The sequence below is a fragment of the Bos grunniens genome, chromosome 10 (genome assembly GCF_055505025.1).
Source record: "Bos grunniens cultivar Pamir isolate PY7600 chromosome 10, Bosgru_T2T1.0, whole genome shotgun sequence".
NCBI lineage: Eukaryota > Metazoa > Chordata > Mammalia > Artiodactyla > Bovidae > Bos > Bos grunniens.
In genome coordinates this window covers 30,057,787-30,068,175 of record NC_141174.1, presented here as the reverse complement: position 1 = coordinate 30,068,175, position 10,389 = coordinate 30,057,787, and the positions used below count along the sequence as shown (strand labels likewise).

Below are 10,389 nucleotides of genomic sequence, written 5' to 3'. Positions count from 1 at the left end.
AAAAAAGTGTAGTTTAGAAAAATGGCACTTAAAAAAAAAACATTCAGCGAATGAAGACATTGTTTCCATTATACCAAGTTGCCTGGTGCCCTCTCATTTTTTCCCCCCAGGCTTAACATAGTGTGGGTATAATAGTAAAAATACTATAAAGTTATTAAGTTCCCAGGTCTAAATTGCCAGACTTGCCTACCCAATGCTATTCCTGTAGCTCCTACTTTTCAAAACATTGCTTTCTAACATCAAACAACCATTTTTACTTTTACGAGAACACAGACACAGATTTCTTATGATTTTATAATGATACTTCAGGCTTCCAATTAAAATACCTAGACAATATGGATATCTTTGGCTCAGTCCATTGGACAAATATTATTATTAAGCTTCTCTCCAGGATTTTATATTTGCAAAATATTCTGTGGGCTTTAATCATTTTAAATTGCCTTAACTTTGCCCATTTTCTCCCATGCCTCTCTGTTATTCCTTAGGCAACCGTTTCATTTTAACCCACAAACTACTCATGTGATACAAGGTGAACTAAGCTAATTTTTTTTTTTTTAACATGTTGGAACGTTAGCCTCAGAGATGGTTAGCTTTTCCCTTGTCCTTTGCTGAACATGGCAATTTAAACCACTCCGGGATTCTATTTTTATTTCACTTTTGCCAAGTTCATGAAGTAAATTCCCTCTTTTCCACTCAATCTGGTTTTTCTTCCTGCCCCAAAGGAATGATGTTGTCACTGTAATGTCTTCTAATGCACTATAAATGCTGTGATGAATTGGAGGCAGGCTGGTTTCTTCTGAGCAGGAGTCCATTATCCTGTCACAGTGTTCCTTCCCTGTAACTTAATTTTTATTGTAACAAATGACTAAGGACCAAAAAATGAAACAATGTGATGGGCCAATCTAAAGTGGCCTGACTCTGATGCTAAGTGCAGTGGAGTGACAATTGTTTGCAGCTGCCTTCCAAGGGCTCTCTCCCTGATGACATCCACTATCCAAATTGGAGTTATCAAAGGCATTTTCTGGATGTTTATGTAAGATCTTCATCCACATTGACTGACTAACAATACTAATATAAATAAAGCTCTTTGCAAAAGACATAAGCTAAGTGTTAAGAATGAGCATGTTAAGAGACAGTCTTAACTGTGTATTAGAATCACCTGGAAATTGGTTCAGCTGTGCTATAGGATACCAGCTCCCATCACAGGAGATGCCAGTTTATTCGGCCAAAAATGGAGCCGAGGAATATGCATTTTAAACAAGCATCTCTCTTAATTTTGTTGGAGTCATATAGATTATATTGTGAGAAGCCCTTGCTCAGAACTCTGGTCAATAAATCTTTTCAATAAACATCCACTGCATACTTGACCTTATTTTTATAACAAGACACCGTTTTTCTGATTGGCTAACATAGTTTTAATTTGAACACAATATGTTCATAAATGGTCCATTTCCCCTTCTGTTTTATAGATTGTCACCAACATGTCTGGAAGATTAAAATCACCTCTATATTACTGATGATAAAAGAATATTAATCGGGAATCTATAGATCCCAGGAAATTCTATCAACTTGGCATGTAAGTGAATAGAGGTTTTTTTTTGCAGATCAGCAGTTTCCACATATTCTAAAATGGGTCTGTGACCCCTCAAAAGGTTAAAAATCATTATTTTATTTTATTTTTTATTTATTTTTTTTTTGGCAGAGCCAACTGAAGCTTTATTTTGAAAAAAAAAAAAAAGATACTCAAATTGGATTTATTCTGAAAAAGACGCTTACATTGGCTTTTAGGTGGGGTCATGGGCGAAAAGGGGCAACCCCCGGCAGTCGACTCCCACCAGGTGTGGGCAGAGGACAGGGGCGAAACCTCAGGTCTCCTATGCAGATGCTCCCCTGCACAGCTCCATCTGCAGGAGCCAATGAGCGGGGGAGGCTGGGAGGGACCGCAGGAGCCTTTCACTTGGACAGGACATCAGAGGACTCGGACACCAGCTTCCCATCTCGAGTCTCAATCTTCTTCACAACCACAGCCTTGGAACTGGTGCGGCTGAAGGAGCCGGGGCTCAGGCTGTATTTGAAGCCAGGGGTCCCGTAGGACGAAGTCAGTCCACCTGCGTAGCCACTGGTGGTCTTGGTGTGGATACTCATGTTCTGCATCCCAGACTCCAGCCGGCTCTCCTCGCCTTCCAGCAGCTTCCTGTAGGTGGCAATCTCCGCGTCCAGAGCCAGCTTGTCATTCATGAGCTCCTGGTACTCGTGCAGCTGCTGCGCCATGTCCTGCTTGGCGTTCCTCAGAGCGGCCTCCAGCTTGGCCTGAGCATCCTTAACAGCCATCTCACCACGCTGCTCAGCGTCAGCGATGGCAGCCTCCAGGGAAGCCCTCTGGCCTTTGAGACCCTCGATCTCAGCCTGGAGACGGTTGATGTTCCGGTTCATCTCAGGAATCTCCGTCTTCGTGCGACGAAGGTCATCCCCGTGCTTCCCAGCCAGTGTCTGCAGCTCCTCATACTTGATTTGGTACATGGTCTCGGCCTCAGCCCGGCTGCGGTTGGCGATCTCCTCATACTGGGCCTTGACCTCAGCAATGATGCCATCTAGGTCCAGGTTGCGGTTGTTGTCCATGGACAGGACCACAGACGTGTCAGAAATCTGAGACTGCATCTCATGGATCTCCTCTTCATACAGTTGCCTGTAGAAGTTGAGCTCATCAGTCAGCCCTTCCAGGCGGGACTCTAGCTCTACCTTGTTCATGTAAGCTTCATCCACATCCTTCTTGATGATGAGAAATTCATTCTCCATGTCTGTGTGCTTTTGGATTTCATCCTCATACTTGGTCTTAAAGTCCTCCACCAGCCCCTGCATGTTGCCAAGCTCCACTTCCAGCTTCAGCTTCTCCTGGGCCAGAGTTTCCAGCTGCCGATGGAGGTTGTTAATGTAGCTCTCAAACATGTTGTCTATGTTGCTCTGGGCAGTCTTCTGCTGCTGCAGGAGGTTCCATTTGGTCTCCAGAACCTTGTTCTGCTGCTCCAGGTGCCGCACCTTGTCGATGAAGGAGGCAAATTTGTTGTTGAGGGTCTTGATCTGCTCCTTCTCCTGGGTGCGGACGGCCTGGATGTTGGGATCCACCTCCAGCTTGAGGGGGCTCAGCAGGCTCTGGTTCACGGTGACAGCTGTGATGCCCCACAAACCTGGGGCCCCACCGTAGCTTCCAGCCATGCTCATGCCGGTGCCCAGGCCGCCCTGAAAGGTGCTGCCGCTGCCCACTCGGGAAAAGGCCGAGGAGCTGATGCGGGAGCCGGGCCCACTGGTGTAGGAGCGGCTGCTGAAGGACCTGGGGGCAGAGGTAGACACCTTGTAGGACTTCTGGGTCACCCTGATGGACATGGTGGAGGCTGGAGAGGAGGCGAGGAGGCCGAAGCTGAGTAGGAGTCGAGGAGAGGATTCGAGAAGCTGCTTCTCAGTGAAAGATCATTATTTTAAAAATGGAAAAACTTAGCAGTATTGGCCTTATTAGTATGAAACTTCCTCACTCAAATAATTGGTTGTAATGTCTAAACAGTACAACTGATTATATATCGAAATAGTACAACTGATTAAGACTATAGCTTAAAAAGAGACTATAGTTTTATAGGTGATCAACATTTTATAGTCAAATAAAGTTTATTTCAAACCTTCTTACATATTCAAATGTTGTCTGATGTTTGCAGTTTAACATGTATTATAATCAGATTGTCCCAGAAGCACTGAAACTTCTTTCTTAAGAGATATTTAGTAATGAAGGATAGAACCACTAGGTTTCACTTCCAGTGTTTTAAATGGTGTCTATTTTAGAGGCAACGTGGAACTGAACCAAGTTTGGAAGATAGTGGAATCTCAGCATCAATTCATCTATTAAATATGTATTGAGGGCCCATCAAGAAAAATGAAAAACATTTGTTTACTGAAGCCTGAGGTTAGCAGGTTTGTGAAATATCCCAGTTTCATCTAAACACACCTGTGAGTCCTCATGGTGGAATCCTCCAGTTGTAAATTCTCAATTGGATTGTGATTTCAGTAAAAATCACAGTTGACGTTATCAACCCATGTAATTTATAAGGACAATGGGGCTGACTTTTAAAAGTTTGACCATCATTTACTTAAAAGTCTGGATGAGAATGGGAGAGTGTTGGGGAAAGAAGTAAAAAAATAGGTTTCTGAGTAAAAACACAGATCCTTAATCCATTGATGTCCGTAGAATAATGATAACTGTTTGGAATAATTATTGTTCGTGGTTATAAAGAATGGGAGCCATATCAAAGAACACCAAATACTGTAGCTCTACCTTAACAGCTGCTGGTAGTGAGACAAGATGTGCTTAAAATGCTCTCCAAGTATTTCATTTTAATCATAAACCATGAGGTGTTAAAGGGGTTGATGAGGTCTCAAGTCATTGTCAACTAATTATCTTTAAGTTGTTGTCATCACATTCTAATTGTTATGCTTCTGCCAGCTCCGCCACTGGGGGTGCCCAATCTTTGAGTAATTGGTTAAACACTCACACACACCCACACACACAAACCGATGGTTTCTAGCTGCTGTTTAGTTTGCTAACCTAAATATTGTCACCAACACACACACGCATACAAACACACATACTTGCATACAAAAAGCTTTTAGGAACTTTCATCTTTTTAAAAGGGCAGGGGGAGAAATCAATAAAGTGGTAGCCTGGCCAGCAGTAGGAGATGGTTGAAGCAGCACGGGTGGTGAGCTGTATGAGAAACAGATGTAAGCTCTTCGGGGCTAGGGCAGGCCTTTCCCTTTACAACCAACTCAACCAGCCAATGGAAAGCAATTAATGTCCCTACCATCCGTCACCCACCCCTGGCCCCCAAAGATTATTCAGTCTGTCTGTTGAAGCCAAGAGCTTCATCCACCCAGCTGGAGAACCTATGATTTAGGCTCACACTTCACTCAAGTAGTACGCAGTCTTAAAAATGATTCGTTTCATGGTCTGAATCAGCAGGGAAGTGCTTTCTTGCTGTTCCGTTTTGTACATTCTACCATCAGACAAGTCTACATTCACCTATTGCTCTTTACATTCATCTCTTTCTTTTTCAAATTTGTTTTACTGGCCTGGGAATCATTTTGGAGTTGATAGAAGACAGGGACCAGACACAAATGGGTCATTGCCAGTATGGTTACTTAATCAGCTTTCAGTGGAGTTAGATGTTACAAGCTTAAGGATTTGAAATGATTTTTTAACCACATTGAAAAAAAATGGCAGTGTCTCAAAAAGATAAGCAGGCATATACCCTACAACTCAGCAATTCCACTGCTAAGGATTACCCAAGAGAAATCAAAAGATACATCTACAAAAATAATTACATGGCAATGTTCATAGTAGCATTACTCATAACAGTTTCAAATTGGACACAACCCGGTTGTCCATTAACAAGAAAAAGGATAATCAAATTGTAATATATGCATGCAACAAAATACTACTGGTACACAAGAATATGGGGAATCTTAAAAGCATTAGGTTGATCAAAAGAAGGGGGATATGAAAGAGTATATACTGCATAATTCATTTATATGAAATCCATGAATGGCCAAAATTAATCAACAATAATAGAAGTCAGAAGTCAAAAAGGTTGCCCCTGGTATGGGGGTAATTGATTGTAAAGGGTCACATAGAAACTTTTTGGAGGTGATAGAAATGTTCTATATCTTGTTTTAAATGGTTGTGTTTGTGAATACAATTGACATAACACACTGAACTGAATACCTAAGACATGTATCTGGTACTGTGTGTAAATTATCCCTCAACTTTTTTAAAATTAAGAAGTGAAGAATTTGGGGGCTACAGATGTTGCACCAGGAAAAAAAGAAATGAATGAAGAAATCAGGAAATAGAAGAAATGAGGGGAAATCAGAGATGCCGGGGGATGTGAAACTCAATAAGGATGACGTGTAAGTGAATATAGAAATCCCTAGCCAGCTGCCTGAAAGTTTCTTGAGTACTTACTGTGTACCAAGCACTGTGCTAATCACTTTCTTCTATATTATCTGTTTATCCTTCCCTTTTTCTTTGACACTCCAGTGCATAAAATTGGATTAGCCCTATTCCTTGGTTCATGACATATTCTTATCTTTGGTCCATGCATGGCTAGTTTTATTCAGTTACCTAGTTATTCATACGGAGAAGGCAATGGCAACCGACTCCAGTACTCTTGCCTGGAAAATCCCATGGACAGAGGAGCCTGGTAGGCTGCAGTCCATGGCGTCGCTAAGAGTCGGACACGACTGAGCAACTTCCCTTTCACTTTTCACTTTCCTGCATTGGAGAAGGAAATGGCAACCCACTCCAGTGTTCTTGCCTGGAGAATCCCAGGGACGGGGGAGCCTGGTGGGCTGCCGTCTACGGGGTTGCACAGAGTCGGACACGACTGAAGCGACTTAGCAGCAGTTATTCATGATATATACTTGTAAGACCTTCACCCAAGAACTAACTAGAACCTTGATTGTAACCTATTATCTAGCTATATAATCCTAATTCCCATTTTCCCAACTTCCCCCAGCTCAAGGTAACCGTCATCCTGAACTCTGCATTTACCATTCCTTTTCTTTCCTTTTTACATAGTTTTATTAAAGCTTGTGAATTATTGTACATGTAGATTTAAATGTTACTTAGCTTTAACTTTATGAAAAAAATGTATTCTACATAATCTTTTGGCATTTCTTTTTCACATTATATTGCTGAGATTCATGTAAATTGTTATGTCTCTGAGTCATTTAATCTTTATTATAGCCCTATGAAATAGGGATTTTTAGCCACGTATTGAAGATAATACTGGGGCTCAGAGAAGTAAATTAATATATCCAAGGACATAGCTAGGAAGTGGTAGAAACAAGATTTAAAGCTTAAAATTGGTTAACTTATTTTAACCAATTTGTTACACTGCCTTCTCTGTTCTACACCATCTGTAATTTATAACCATATCTCTATCAATACCTCTACCTATTCTTATCTATACCCACCTCTGTACATATATACATATAAACGTAAATGTCAGCATGAAGCCCAAGTTATGGAGCATGAAAGAATCCATCAAGTCTGTGTAATAATTTATGGGTGGGTCCTTATACTCTGGTAGAGAAAAATATAAAAGTTATACATGCATATCACTTCAAGGATTTTAGTCCTTTAAAATTCAGAATATACAAGCAGGTAATGCCTTGGGAATAGTGTCAGAAGGTATATACTAGCACGTACCCCTGCGCATGTGTGCACATGTGCTTTCTGGGGTGTGCATTAGAATAGCATCCTTATTTTAGTTCATCTCATATTCTTAAAGAGCAAATGCATGGGCCTTGTTTAAGCAAGTACTGCTCTGTACCTTATAACTGTATACCAGAGGCTGTAGAAACTAGATCACTCTCTCAGGATGCCATTACAGCCAAGCAGAATCTCATTAAAAATCAATTCCTCGGGTCCATAAAGCCAGTTTATTTTATCTTCCTGGAGTGCCTGCTGCTAGCCGTTACACAGTTCCATTGTGTGGCAGTCTTGTCTGTGAAGAACATTGCACAAAACAGCCATTTAAAGATTTTCCATTTTTATGTTAAACTTTATAATTTTGCAGTAGTTTTAAGTTTACAGGGTTTGCTTCCTGAGTTTGAGATATCTTGTTACATGTGTTAGAAGTAGTATTGCTGATCCTAGGTCTCACTAATTAAATATTTGCCTTTATAAACTAGATGCTGTCCAATGTGAACATGCAGATGTAATTGGGTAGCAGGGGTTCCGGAGCTAAGAATGCCTGATTTGGTCAATTTCTGCAGCTTCTCACCCATGCTGCTTTCTGACTGTTGAATTGTACCCACAGCCTCTCTGGGTAATAATGCAAAAATCAGGTCAGGTATTTGCCATTTGTTGTGATTTGAATTCAGGTATCTCTAAATGTTCTAGAAATCAATATGTATCAGCCAAATTTTATAAATGGGGAGTTGAAAGCACACAGAGATTTAGTGACCTGTACAGGTCACACCCTCTGAATGAGCAACAGAGGCAGAAGAAATTGGAGAGGCTGCTCTGCCCCATCTGGAATCTTTTAACTCTTCTGACCCCCTTCAGCGATTTAGGGGCTGGCGGATTTCAGAGATCAGTGAACTTCTTGGAACAGTGCTTGGCAGTGAAACATAGAGGCTTGGATTCCTTAGATTTTAGCTTTTCCAGTTTGCAATTTAGAAGACAGGGTGTGTGTTGTGAGGGGAATAAGGAGGGATGGACAAGTGTGAATTGGGCTGGGACTGGAGTAGGAAAAGGGTTAAGATGGCTACAGATACCAAATCCTCCTCCCCCGCATGCTTGGGACTAAATAAGCATATCATTAAAAAGATTTTAGACATTGAGATTGGAAGAAACCAAGTCCAAAGCGACAGGATTCTCCTCTGTTATGAACTCCTGTAATTCTGACAAATGTATTTCTCCTCATGAAACCACCGCTGGGCACCATTCTCCAAGACGCCTTATGTAGAACCCTGTATCTACAAGATGGTAATTAGTGTTTGAACAAAAAGAGGTACTTGCTCAAATATGTTTGCATCGTTTGGCAGTATTTGATCTCCCTCCTGGAGAATCATAAGCTAAAAGCTCTGAGAAGTCCTGCAGGGGAAAAAAACCTATTTGAACTTGTCTGACCATGGACTTTCCCCACAGTGCAGCAAAGCAGCTACAAATAGCATCTCATGAAAACAGAAATCACCTGCAGAAGACATTTCAGGGGGATGATTTTTTATGTATAATTTAATTAATTTGTTTATGTTTGGTTGTGCTGGGTCTCCGTTGCTTTGCATGGGCTTTCTCTAGTTGTGGTGAGAAGGGGCTACTGTTAGCTGTGGTGTGTGGCTTCTCATTGTTGCAGAGCACAGGCTCTAGGTGCCTGGGCTTCAGTAATTGCAGCATGCAGCCTCGATAGCTGTGGCTCTCTGGCTCTGGAGCAAGGGCTCAGTAGTTGTGGCTCACAGGCCTAGTTGTTCCGCAGCATGTGGAATCTTCCTAGACCAGGGATCGAACCCATGTCCCTTGCATTGGCAGGTGGATTCTTATCCACTGAACCACCAGAGGAATGATTAACCCTTCAATGTTAAAACAAAACATTAATCCTATGCCCAGTCCACTGTAAAAATTTCCATCTAAATCTCAAATCACAGAATTCTATCACTGGAAAGACATCCAAAGGTTTAGTCCACCAGCCTCATTCTGCAGAAGAGGCACAAAGCATTAGATAACTTACCCGAGTCACATGATGGAAAAGCGGCCATGCACGGCATCTCCTCCCAAGTCAGTGCTCGTGTGTGTCACCACCCCGTCACTCAAAGCACGTAGTTTTCATCTGGGCTTGAAAACACAAAACTGAAATGCTTCTTCATCAGTGTCCTGTGTTAATGTTTGCCTAGGATGAGACTCGATTAGGAGAAGAGTACTAGAACTTGAAAGAAGGGTGCTTGAGGACTGGGGAGAATTTTAGAGACTACGAATGCTGCCCTGGTGGCTCAAATGGTAAAGAATCTGCCTGCAGTGCAGGAGACCTGGGTTCGATCTCCAAGTCAGGAAAACCCTCTGGAGGAGGAAATGGCACCCAACTCGAGTATTCTTGCCTGGAGAGCTCCATGGACAGAAGAGCCCGACAGACTCCAGTCCATGGGGTTGCAGAGTCAGACATGACTGAGCAACTTGCTTGGATTGACTAAAAACTTTTAGAGCGCTTTCCAGGTGGTGCTAGTGGTAAAGAACCTTCCTGCCAGGGCAGGAGACATAAGAGACATGGATTCGGGAAGATCCCCTGGAGGAGGGCATGGCAACCAACTCCAGTATTCTTGCCTAGAGAATCCCATGGACAGAGGAGCCTGGCAGGCTATGGTCCATAAGGTCGCAAAGAGTCAGACATGACTGAAGCGACTTAGCAGGCATGCACGCAATGCTTTTAGAAATATTCCGGATTCAGAAAGTATGCAGTGCCCAGTAGACACTGAAGATGTGTAAAGCCAGAAGGTGGGAAAGTTGTCAAACTCGAGGAAGTCAGAGGTACAGAAACGGTGGAGTTGCAAGGAAACACTAGTCATTACAGGGAGAAATGCTCACCAGCCTTTGAACCAGGGGCTTGACTCAGCACTGGAACAGGGATGGAGAGCAAAGGCAGATGGAAATGTATCTTCCAAAGGCCAGAAGAGGATTTGTCTCATAAGAAACGTGTAACTAGAAACAGCTTGATCTGCCTGAGTCATCTATAAACCTGCTATTCCCCGTATTTGTGTACATTTTATGCTACTAAAAGTTGGCGTAAGAATCTGTGTCTGCATACGTTAAAAAAAAAATCTGATTCTATGAGCTTGGCTAAGGAGGGAGGT

At 42.3% G+C, this 10,389-nt stretch overlaps 1 pseudogene across 1 annotated transcript; it reads right to left on the bottom strand.

Moving 5' to 3' along the window:
* Positions 1 to 1,729: 1,729 nt before the first annotated feature.
* Positions 1,730 to 6,553, bottom strand: LOC147364229 (keratin, type II cytoskeletal 8 pseudogene; annotated as a pseudogene). The gene has a single exon (XR_015134226.1). The product of XR_015134226.1 is annotated as a keratin, type II cytoskeletal 8 pseudogene (transcript).
* Between the last annotated feature and the right edge of the window lie 3,836 nt (positions 6,554 to 10,389).